The following is a 10,468-nucleotide window of genomic DNA, read 5'->3' as shown; positions in this document are numbered from 1 at the left end:
GCTGGCTAAGGGATGCTGCAATTGGAGTTGATGGAGGGGGAGTGCAGAGCAGCGATGCTCCGATGTTGGCTGCTCTTGGTGAGTAGGCGACGGTGGTGTGGTGAGGTGTTGGTGTTGGTGTTGTTGCGTTGCTAGCTGCAGTAGCAGCTTGGTTGTTAGTGGCGAAGGAGTGGCATTGGTCTTAAGTAATTTACTATTTAATGTAGTAAGTTCTAAGTAACAAATAGGAAGTCGCGAAGTATATGAACTTATTAATATATTTATAAGTTAGGGTCACCCTAGATAAGGAAGTAGTAGAATAAAGACATAAGCGATTCCATAACTAATTAATTAAGAACCTCTTATTTGATTCGTTTGTTAAATTACGTGTTAAATTATCTAACACGACCCTGATTTTTCTTACATCATGAATACAAATTATCCAAGGTAATATACAAATTGATACCATCAAAGGAGAAAGATGAAAAAAATTAATTAAACTACATCCATAATATTGAAGATGTAATACATCTATTTGTGCAAGGATGGAATATTAATTAGTAAATTATCTATAAATATTACATCTACCAAATATCAATGTTATCCAAAAAATTTAAATCCAGCAAAATAATTCAGAGAATTTAAATGACAATATTATTTCTTAAACTAGCTACTAGGCAAATTACCCCTGTATCTTTCGCAGAGCAGCGGCCTTCACTTTGTACATTGTGGGGACTGGCACTTTTTCTTGAAACCGCTGATCAGCAAGTACAACCAATTCTGCTACTTCCACATTAGGGTTAGCCCTAACGTCCTCAAGCAAATGGGTAGTAAGCCACCGTACGCCAGCCATTCTACTGCGCAGCAACTTCTTACAACTATGAAGCGGCTGCATAGTCTTAATTAACCACTTACTATCATCAGGTATCGGAGTGGCATGTACTCTCCATCTGCATTTTTTGTCAGCACACTTGACTGTGTATCTATTACTTTCCGCTTTTACCGTTTTCATATTAAACTTCTCTTGAACACAGAAATCTGTCAAAATCTCACGTAGACGTTCTTTGTCATCGAAGACCATCCCCACAATTAAACTCATAGCAATTGGTTGTTGCTTTTTTCCCTTCTTTGTCCTTTTAGCAAAGTTCTTTCTCCTAGGAGTCTTTGGTGGATCAGTAGGAGGAATTTCGTCACTCTCTTCATAACATAATTGGGCAATAGGACCATCCTGGAAAGCATGACATGGGTCATGGGAAGCAGAAGAATGAGTTGGGTCAGCAGAGCAAGAAGAACTAGGTGTGCCATGTGTAGAAGGCTGAGGTGGAGTTGGAGGATGCGGGTTCCAAGGGACATTTGGGAAAATATTAAAATAAATATTTTCACCTTCATCATCACTCTCAATATTATAACCAGTAGCTACAAGCTTCACTTCAGCAATTTCAATGGGTGAATTAGAGTCCCCTAAACTACAACTCTCATAAAAGTTCAAGAACTCTTCATCCATTTCTCTTTTCCTACGTTCTTCCTCTAATTGCTTCAACTTTTTTAACTTCTCTGCTGCCTTTTTTTCTTTTTCGGCCAGAAAATGTAACACTGATGCATTGGGCTCAACGCCATCCTCAAGAACTATATTAATATCGGTGTCCTTACACATTATAAACATAAGAGTCAGGTTCAAACGGTCCAACTCCACCATTTTCAAGGTATAGGAACAGAAGTACCTCAAAATTGGATTAGGGGGAAAAGGAGAACCTTCGTTATCCATCTGCTTTTCCAGGTCCTCCAATAGTTTGTTCATTCCATAAAACAAAGGATCATTCACGGGAATATCATACACCTTTTCTCCATAACGAATAACCAACCACCTAAATTTTGAATTTTAATCCATTTTTTCCAGCAACCTAACATAAACAAACCAAACAATTAATATAAAAGTACAAACTACAACTAAATATTAATACACAAAAACGTAAACAATCAACTTAATAAAAGAGCAGGAACTTTAAATTAGTTTACACATTCTTTAAGAAACTAAACATTATATTATAAGAGAAAAGGTGCGCGTGGCATTTTAAATGCTCTCAACCCATTGGGTCAACCCGAACCCGAAAGTTCTGGGTCTCGAACAAGCATTTATAAACCCGAACCCGAACCCGAAAGTGACCGACCCGATTCAACCCGAACCCGAAAACAATTTTTTACAACCCGACCCGACCGACTCGTTTGACATGTCTAATCACAACTGATTCAACAATTGAGGCGATTAATTTCCCAACAATTTTAATTCGAATTTCAGAGGAAAGTGCAGTGGTGAGAAGCGTTCCCAAAGAAAAAACAAGCTATTCTTCCATTGAAAAAAATGCGAAGAAGAAACAGAGGGTTAATATTATTAGTAGTGGTAATGTTACTTCATACATTTTCTTTTTTGATAATCAACACAAATAAATTATTAATTTAGACATGCAACCACAAATTCGAAATCAAAACTGCAAAATGATGTCAATTAGAAACCAAAACTGCAACTCCGATGACTCAACCACCCTTTAACTCACCGTTAACTAGACATTGATTTTTTTTTTTTAATGCATATAATATCAAACGCCCAACTGTAAAATCCAAAAAAAAAAAACTAAAATCACGATAAATCAAATTCTAATGAAGTTTATTTCTTCTCCAACAATTCATGAATACTACTTAAAAAAGACAAAAGTAAAATATCTTGCAAAACAAAAAAAAAATGAAAAATTCAGTTGTATCCATTAATTTTGTCCCCCTGTTCTACCAAAAATCTCCCAATTTTGATCAAGTATTGGAGATGTATCAACTTAGGGAATGCTCAATTTAAATGTATCGGTATCCAACTATTTTTTCCCAATCAAAACTGTTCCGGTGTTGTAAAGATGGAAACAATGGGCTTCGAATGAAGGCCCTTTCGTATGTGTTGAAGATCTTGCTTGTTTGAATGAGTAGAGTCCGAATTCACCTGCACAAGAGCAAAGTCACTAGCCTCGGGGGTGTTTCCGAGGAAAGCCCCTCCGATGCCTAAGTAAGAACGATGCTCGGATTCTAGAGAGAAGTTCTCTAGAAGAGTAGTCTTAAGGCGATAAATTGGACGTACCTTGAGGTGTGAGCCTTGGCGGCCTATTTATAGTGTTTGCATAATAAATGCCCATAGGTCATTTATTGCTATTGGGCCTTGGGCCTTGATGGATGGCTGACTAGCCATTGGTAGGTTTTGATGCTGTTTGTTTAGAGCCATTGGGCTTTGGACTTAGTGGCCCAATTGAGAATCAATTGGGAGCCCAAACAACATGCCCCCCAGACCCGGTCCATTTAGAATTAAATGGGTGGGTTTCCAGCTGTCAGAAGTCCAAAAGTTCCCTCTCTTTTTTGAAAATAGATGACTTGCATTGATGACAAGTGTGGGAATTTGTATTGTGTCGTGGAGATCATGGGTTGAGGAAGTTGATGCGCCCCCTTTCTTTTCTATAAATATTGGGTGCTTTGCTCCTTTCGAACTTTTTACTCCTTCTTTCAAACCTATTCTCTCTCTAAATTCCGGCGATCGCAGTTTTCAAATTTCTTCAGATCTACGAAATTCGGCCAGCTTTAGACTTCGGGAACTTGTGTTGTTCGTTTTATCGGCGAATTCCGCTTCGGAAAAAGGTAATTTGTTTCTGAATTCTCCTTTCTTCTTCGTTTTTCCTTCTACCCCTCAATCTAAACCCTAGACCGAGAATTCGCGACCATGGCAAAGAATAGGGGCAAAAGCAAGTTCGTCGTTGGCTCCTCTAGTGAGAGGGAGAACGTGCCTTCGGGAAGGTTACCGAAAACTTCGAGGGGTCGGCCTTCGGAGAGGCCGGTGGAGAGGCGTTCGATTGGTTGGGATGCTTCCAAAGATGATGTAGTTGGTGGGTCTAGCGTGTCTGAACGCGCAACTTCTGGTGAGAAAGCTGGCTCTTCGGGTGTTCGTCGTCGCTACCCCGAGTTTCCAGTTCATTGGACGGAAGCTGATCCGAAGGGCAGGTATGCCTCAATTTTGCACGAGACCACCAAGATCGACGGTCCGTTGGAGAAATCGGTCAGTGGTGACTGGTTGGTGGAAGCGAAGTTGGGGAATTATCATCGGAAGGCCGAGGAGCTATACGGAATTCAGCACGCCTTGGGGTACTGGTGCGAGCTTCCTGAACAGGAGCGTCCTCGGGTGACTCATCCACCGAGAGGGTTCATTTCCGTGTACACTCATCATTTGGAGAATGGTCTCCGCTTTCCTTTGGATTCGTTCGTATCCGAGCTTTTGGTGTCGTACAACATTAGTTTGGCCCAGCTCACACCCAAATCCATGAGGCACATAATCGGATTTAGATGGGTGTGTGACTTTGTCAATTTCTCTTGCTCTGTCGCTGTTTTTCGGGATCTTCACGATCTGGTTCTCAATCATGCTTCCAAGGGTGATGGGTATGGTTGGTGGACCATCGTCAACAAAAAGTCCCGAAAGAGGGGGGAGCCGAACTACATTACGGCGTACCCTTACCTTAGCTCTGACCACAATTGGAAGACGGAGTGGTTGCTCGTTCGTGTGCCGACGGATCCGAAGCATCCCAATTTTTATCGTCCTCCGAAGTGGTTCGTGACTCCTGATCCTGATATGAGGGGTGTGGCAGCTCCGGATCGGAATCATCGCCACTATGTGGATCTCCTTCAGTGGTTCTTGGCTCAAGAGGATAATTATCGACTGCCGTCTAGCTGGCTCCCGAACCTTAATTATATTTTGCGGGAGGACATTCTTGCTGTTGCCGGTCTCAGCAGGATTTTTGACAGGGGTAGGTGTCTTTCGGCTGGGACCGTTTTTTCAGTGAGTTTGTCCTTCTCTTTCCTGTTTCGTTTTGCTGACATATTTTGTGCTTTGTTTTTGCAGAGTACGGCTTTAGCTGCATTGATCCTAAGAAGTTGGGCATTTCTTTGGATCTGAAGACTATTCACGACCCGGCTCCTGAGTACAAGTTTGGAAAAGATAATCCCCGTAATCCTCGCCTGAAGGATTACGTGTTGTCTCCTTCGGGGGTTGCTCGGATATCCGAAGTTCGAGCTGATCCGTGGGATTCTGCCTCCTCTATTGAAGCTGTTCCTGTGAAGGTTGTGCTTCCTGTGTTGAAGACAACTTCGGATCCGGTGAGTGTTCATTTATAGGCTCGGTTTTCTGTTTGTCTTTTTCTTTTTGGTTGGCCGTCGGCTAACGTCTTGGTCCTGGACCATCTTTTTAGGGTCCTGGGACTGACGCTGTGCCGCGTGCCGTTCCTTCGGTTTCATCTCCGGCTCGGATAGATATCTCTTTATCTAGGAACTGGGTACTTCACGCTTTTTTCTTTATTTCTTCCTTTTTCTTCTTTTACATTTGTTGACCCTTGGTCTCCCCTTTTTAGGATCAACGCAAAAGGAAGGGTATCACTCTTTTGAGGCCTTCCGCGCATCCGAAGAAAGCAAAGGCTTCTCATTCCTCGGAGAAGGTATTTGTTCTGATTTGGAGTTTTTTGTAGTCCGTTCTCCCTTTTTCCGAAACTGATCTTTGAACGCTTGCCATGTAGGAAGCGGTTTCGGAAGTCATGCCTCCTCCTAAGAATCTTCTTCACTTCATGCCCTTGCCGGGGCAGAAGTTAAAGAGTGTGGTGGTTGCTGAATCGCCGCCCGTGGACCAGCCGCTGATCGAGGAAGATATCATCCCCTCTCCCCTGAAACCATCTGCTGCTTTGGGGATCGAAATCCAGGATATCACCGAGGTGATGGAGGCGATTGAAGCCGATTTTGTTCCTGGCTCGGATGTCCCTGAGGTAGCTGAGGAGAAGAAGGAGTCTGCTGATCTTCCCTTCGAAAGAGAGAAGAGTCCAGACAAGGAGATGGTAGATCTCTCGGGCCCCGAAGCTGCGGTTCCCGAGGTTCAGAAAGAGGTTCCCTCTGCTGGAGAGGAGGAGCAGCCCGAGCAAGGTCTGACGAGGAAGAGGCGCCACTCAACTTTGGGTTCTACTTCTACCTCGGCCTTGGATAGGCTGATCCATGCTGATCCCTGTTCGGATGTTCCGTTGAAACGGATCCCCGAAGAAGTGAGGGAGGCGATGGCTCGGTATGCCAGGGCTCCGATTTTGGGAGAGGACCCCTTGGCTCACGTGGGATCCTTGGTGGGCCCCGAAGCTGCTCGGGAGAATCTTCTTCGTGCTAACCCGCAGTGGAGGGTTCCTGGGGCTAAAGAGAGGAATCCGGCTATGATGGCCCAGTACTATCTGAACGAGGTAATTGCTGGATTTTTCTCTTTGAGTTGTGTTTTTGTTTTATGCTTTTTCTACTTTTGCTCATCTTTCCCTCGTTCCCAGGCTGTTTTCTGGTCCTCGTTCGCTTCCGAGTGCAGCTCGGTTGAGGAGAAACAATTGAGGAAATATCGTGAGGCTTATGCTCGTGATATTCCCATTTTGGACCAGAAGGCTGGGCAACTCCTCTCCGAGCTTACGGAAGTCAAGCAGCTATACCTTCAGTATAGTCGCGAGGCTAGAGAGTCTGCTGAGAAGATCGGGGCCGAGGTTGGCAAGCTCATCTTCCGAGTTGAAGAGGATGCTGAGAAGATCGCTTCCTTTGCTGAGGAAAAGAAGGATATGGCCGCTAAGTTCGCTAGCGAACTTGAAGAAAAAGATAGACTCTTCCAGGAGATGAAGTCTAAATTTGAAGCGGCCGATAAGGAGAGTAAAGAGGCAGAGTTGAGGCTTTGCCATTTTGTCAAGCATCGGGAGCTGATCCAGCAGCAAGCTGATAAGGTGCCTGTTCTTCGGCTGAAGCTCCAGGAAAAAGACGACTACATTGGGAGGTTGGAGCAAGAGCGAGTTGATCTCTATACTGCTGATCAGTGTAGAGAGCAATACTGGAACGATATCCTGGGTGCTCGGCGCATATTTGCGAAGCACATGCCCCATTTCCCTTGGAACGAGAAAGTTCCCCTCTGGATGCAGGCCGAGGACCACTTGGTCGAATGCCAAGCTGATCGAGACGAAGCTGAAGCTGAACGCCAAGCTGCTCTTGCAGAGGCTCGGGCCCAGAAGGCGACTTCCGAGGGTGATACTACTGCTGGGGGTTCTTCGAAGGATGCTCCCCTAGGGGCTGCTCCTGAGACTCCCAAGAGTTAGGGATTCGGGCAGTCGTCTTCTTCAGAGTCGGTCGGTTCCAGTTGAGGACTTCCGAATATGTGCTTGCCTTTCCCCCTTTTGCCTCGGCGCTGCGTTGTACTCATTTCTTTTTGTTTTCTTAGTACTTCGGTAGGCCGGTATTGTCTGTTGATGGCTGCCGATTTTAACTGTTTCATTTTGTTTTCAATTTTTGAGGGTCCTCGGGTATGTACCGAGTTTATTTGATGTATTTGTACTTCCCCCAAATATTGAATGAAAAATGAATGTTTGTTACTTGGCTGCTTCTTTTCAATTTTGTACTTTCGCAATTTTAAGTCTTTGAATCCGTAGACTCTCCGAGCTCTTCTTTCTGTAGACTTGCTACAAACCCTTTGATCTTGCGAGCTCTTCAAATCCGTAGATCTGTTAAGAGACTTTTTAATTTGCGAGTTCTTCCAATCCGTAGATCTGCTAAGAGACTCTTTAACTTTGCGAGTTCTTCAAATCCGTAGATCTGCTAAGAGACTCTTTAATTTTGCGAGTTCTTCAAATCCGTAGATCTGCTAAGAGACTCTTTAATTTTGCGAGTTCTTCAAATCCGTAGATCTGCTAAGAGACTCTTTAATTTCCAGACTCTTCAAATCCGTCGATCTGCTAAGAGGTCTGGATTGTTCTTCCGATCTCTTGTGGTTCGGAAACCTGGGCAAGAGATCGCTAGTCTGCCTCTTAGTTATGACTTCGGCGATCCGTGGATCTGAGCCGAAGTTTTATAACTTGATTTGAGCGACTGTTTGTTGCGAACAAGTTTTATCTGGGTATCGCGAATCCGAGGATTCTGGACGATTCCCTGAAGTGTATGATTTGGTCATTTCTTGCATTTTATCAAGGAATGGGCAAAGTCAACCTGTTTTTAGTCTCGGATTGATCAGATCCGAGGCTGCATGTATATATAAAGGGACAATAAATATAGAGATAAGTTTAATGAAACACATGGTGCCGATGGCTTTCCTCTTCTCATTAAACAACTTACTTGGTTTACAGACAGAGATCATACAAAATATTTCTTGAGAACATCGGTATTCCAATGGTTCTTCAAAATTGTTCCATCTAACTGTTTCAGCATAAACGTGCCTGGCCTTTATTCGGAATGGATGATGTATGGTCCTTCCCAAGTGGCTGAGAGTTTGCCATGGATCCGTCCTTTCTGAACCGAGGCGGCGTTTCAGAGTACTAGATCACCGACTTTTAGGGGTCTGGCGTTGACTCTTCGGTTGTAATGCTTGTTGACCCTCTGTAAATAGGCTGCGTTGAGTGTCCTTGCATCGTTCCGAGCTTCGTCCAGTAGATCGAGAGCTTCGGACAGAAGTTGGTTGTTGCTTTCTCCTTGGAGTCCATCATACCTGTTGTATGCCTGGATCCTCAGGCTTTCTGTTCCGATTTCCACAGGGATGACAGCTTCGGATCCATATACAAGGTGGAACGGTGTTTGCCCGGTAGCTTCTTTCTCAGTGGTCCGAAGGGACCATAGCGTTCCGGGTAGCTCTTCTAACCATTTGTTTTTGTCATCCTCGACTCTTTTCTTGAGTGCATTGAGGATGAGTTTTTTAGCAGCTTCGGCTTGCCCGTTGCTTTGTGGGTGGCAAACTGCCGAGTAAGCTAGGTGTATGCCGAACTGTTTGCACCATTTTTGCAACGGGGTGTTGTCGAACTGTTTCCCGTGGTCGAAGACCATCAGTCTTGGTATGCCGAACCTTGTGATGATGTTCTGCCATATGAACTTGCGGACCTGAGGTTCGGTGATGGAGGAGACAGCTTCAGCTTCGATCCATTTGCTAAAATAGTCGACTCCTACAATCAACCACTTCTTCTGGTTCGTAGCTGAGGGGAAGGGACCAATGATGTCTAACCCCCACTGTGCGAATGGTAAGGGATACAGTGTTGATTGTAGGGTTTGAGCTGGTTGATGGATGGCTGGTGCGAACTTTTGGCATTTCTCGCATTTCCTTGCCATCTGCTTTGCCTCGGAAACCATAGTGGGCCACCAGTATCCGGCCCGAAGGGCTTTATGTGTTAGGTTATGATACATATGACAATTCATAAATCATGCGGAAAAACCATAAACCCAGGAAAACATATTATTTACACATAATCATTTAGCATAGATTAGATGCATACTCTTTGTTGCGTGCCTTCCCTAGCTGCGCCCGAACCGAACAAGAACAAGTCTTTAGGACTCCAAGTGTCGTCCCTCCGTAGATAGTCCACAGCACGTCCGGATCCGCCTTAAGATTGACCAACTAGAATCGCCCTTAAGGTACTATTATTTTCGGCACTTTATAGGCAAATGTGTGACTGAATTTTTCTCTCAAAAACTCACTTTGAATACTTTGAAACTTGTTATAAATTGTGAACCCAGGCCACATATTTATAGGGTTATGGAAAGGGAATTGGAATCCTATCCAGATACAAATTAATTAAACCTAGAATCCTACAAGAACTCTAATTTAATTAATTTATCAAATAGAATTAGGAATTTAATCATTAACCGAACTCTGCACGTTTTAGGAAACGTGCACGAACACAAACACTTACGCACACACACACGGCAGCCACGATGCGCCGCCCATGCGTGCGCGCGAGCAGCAGCCCACTCAGCGCCCGCGCGCGCTGTCCGCGCTGCGCGCTGCGCGCAGCCTGCTGGGCCTGGCCTTGCGCTGGGCCTTGCGTGGCTGTTTGTGCGGCGCGCTTGGCTTGCTGGGCGATGGCCTGGCTTCGTGCTGGGCCTCGTCCGGCAGGCCTCGTCCGATGCTTATTCGTACGATGCGCTTCCGATTAAATTTTCCGATTCCGGAATTTATTTCCGATACGAACAATATTTAATATTTCCGATTCCGGAATTAATTTCCGTTTCGAACAAATATTTAATATTTCCGTTTCCGGAATTATTTTCCGATTCCGGTAATATTTCCGATTCTGACAATATTTCCGTTTCCGGTAATATTTCCGATTCTGGTAATATTTCCATTTCCGATAATATTTCCCGATACGTACCATGTTTCCGTTTCCGGCAACATCTACGACTTGGATAATATTTATATTTCCGATACGATCCATATTTCCGTTTCCGGTAATATCATCGTTTCCGGAGTATTCATTTCTTGCCTGTGACGATCTCAGCTCCCACTGAAACCAAGATCCGTCGATTCCGAATATCCATAGATAGAGTATTTAATGCCATTAAATACTTGATCCGTTTACGTACTATTTGTGTGACCCTACGGGTTCAGTCAAGAGTAAGCTGTGGATTAATATCATTAATTCCACTTGAACTGAAGCGGCCTCTA

The sequence above is a fragment of the Spinacia oleracea genome, chromosome 3 (genome assembly GCF_020520425.1).
Source record: "Spinacia oleracea cultivar Varoflay chromosome 3, BTI_SOV_V1, whole genome shotgun sequence".
Classification (NCBI taxonomy): domain Eukaryota; kingdom Viridiplantae; phylum Streptophyta; class Magnoliopsida; order Caryophyllales; family Amaranthaceae; genus Spinacia; species Spinacia oleracea.
This window is presented reverse-complemented; position numbering follows the sequence as displayed.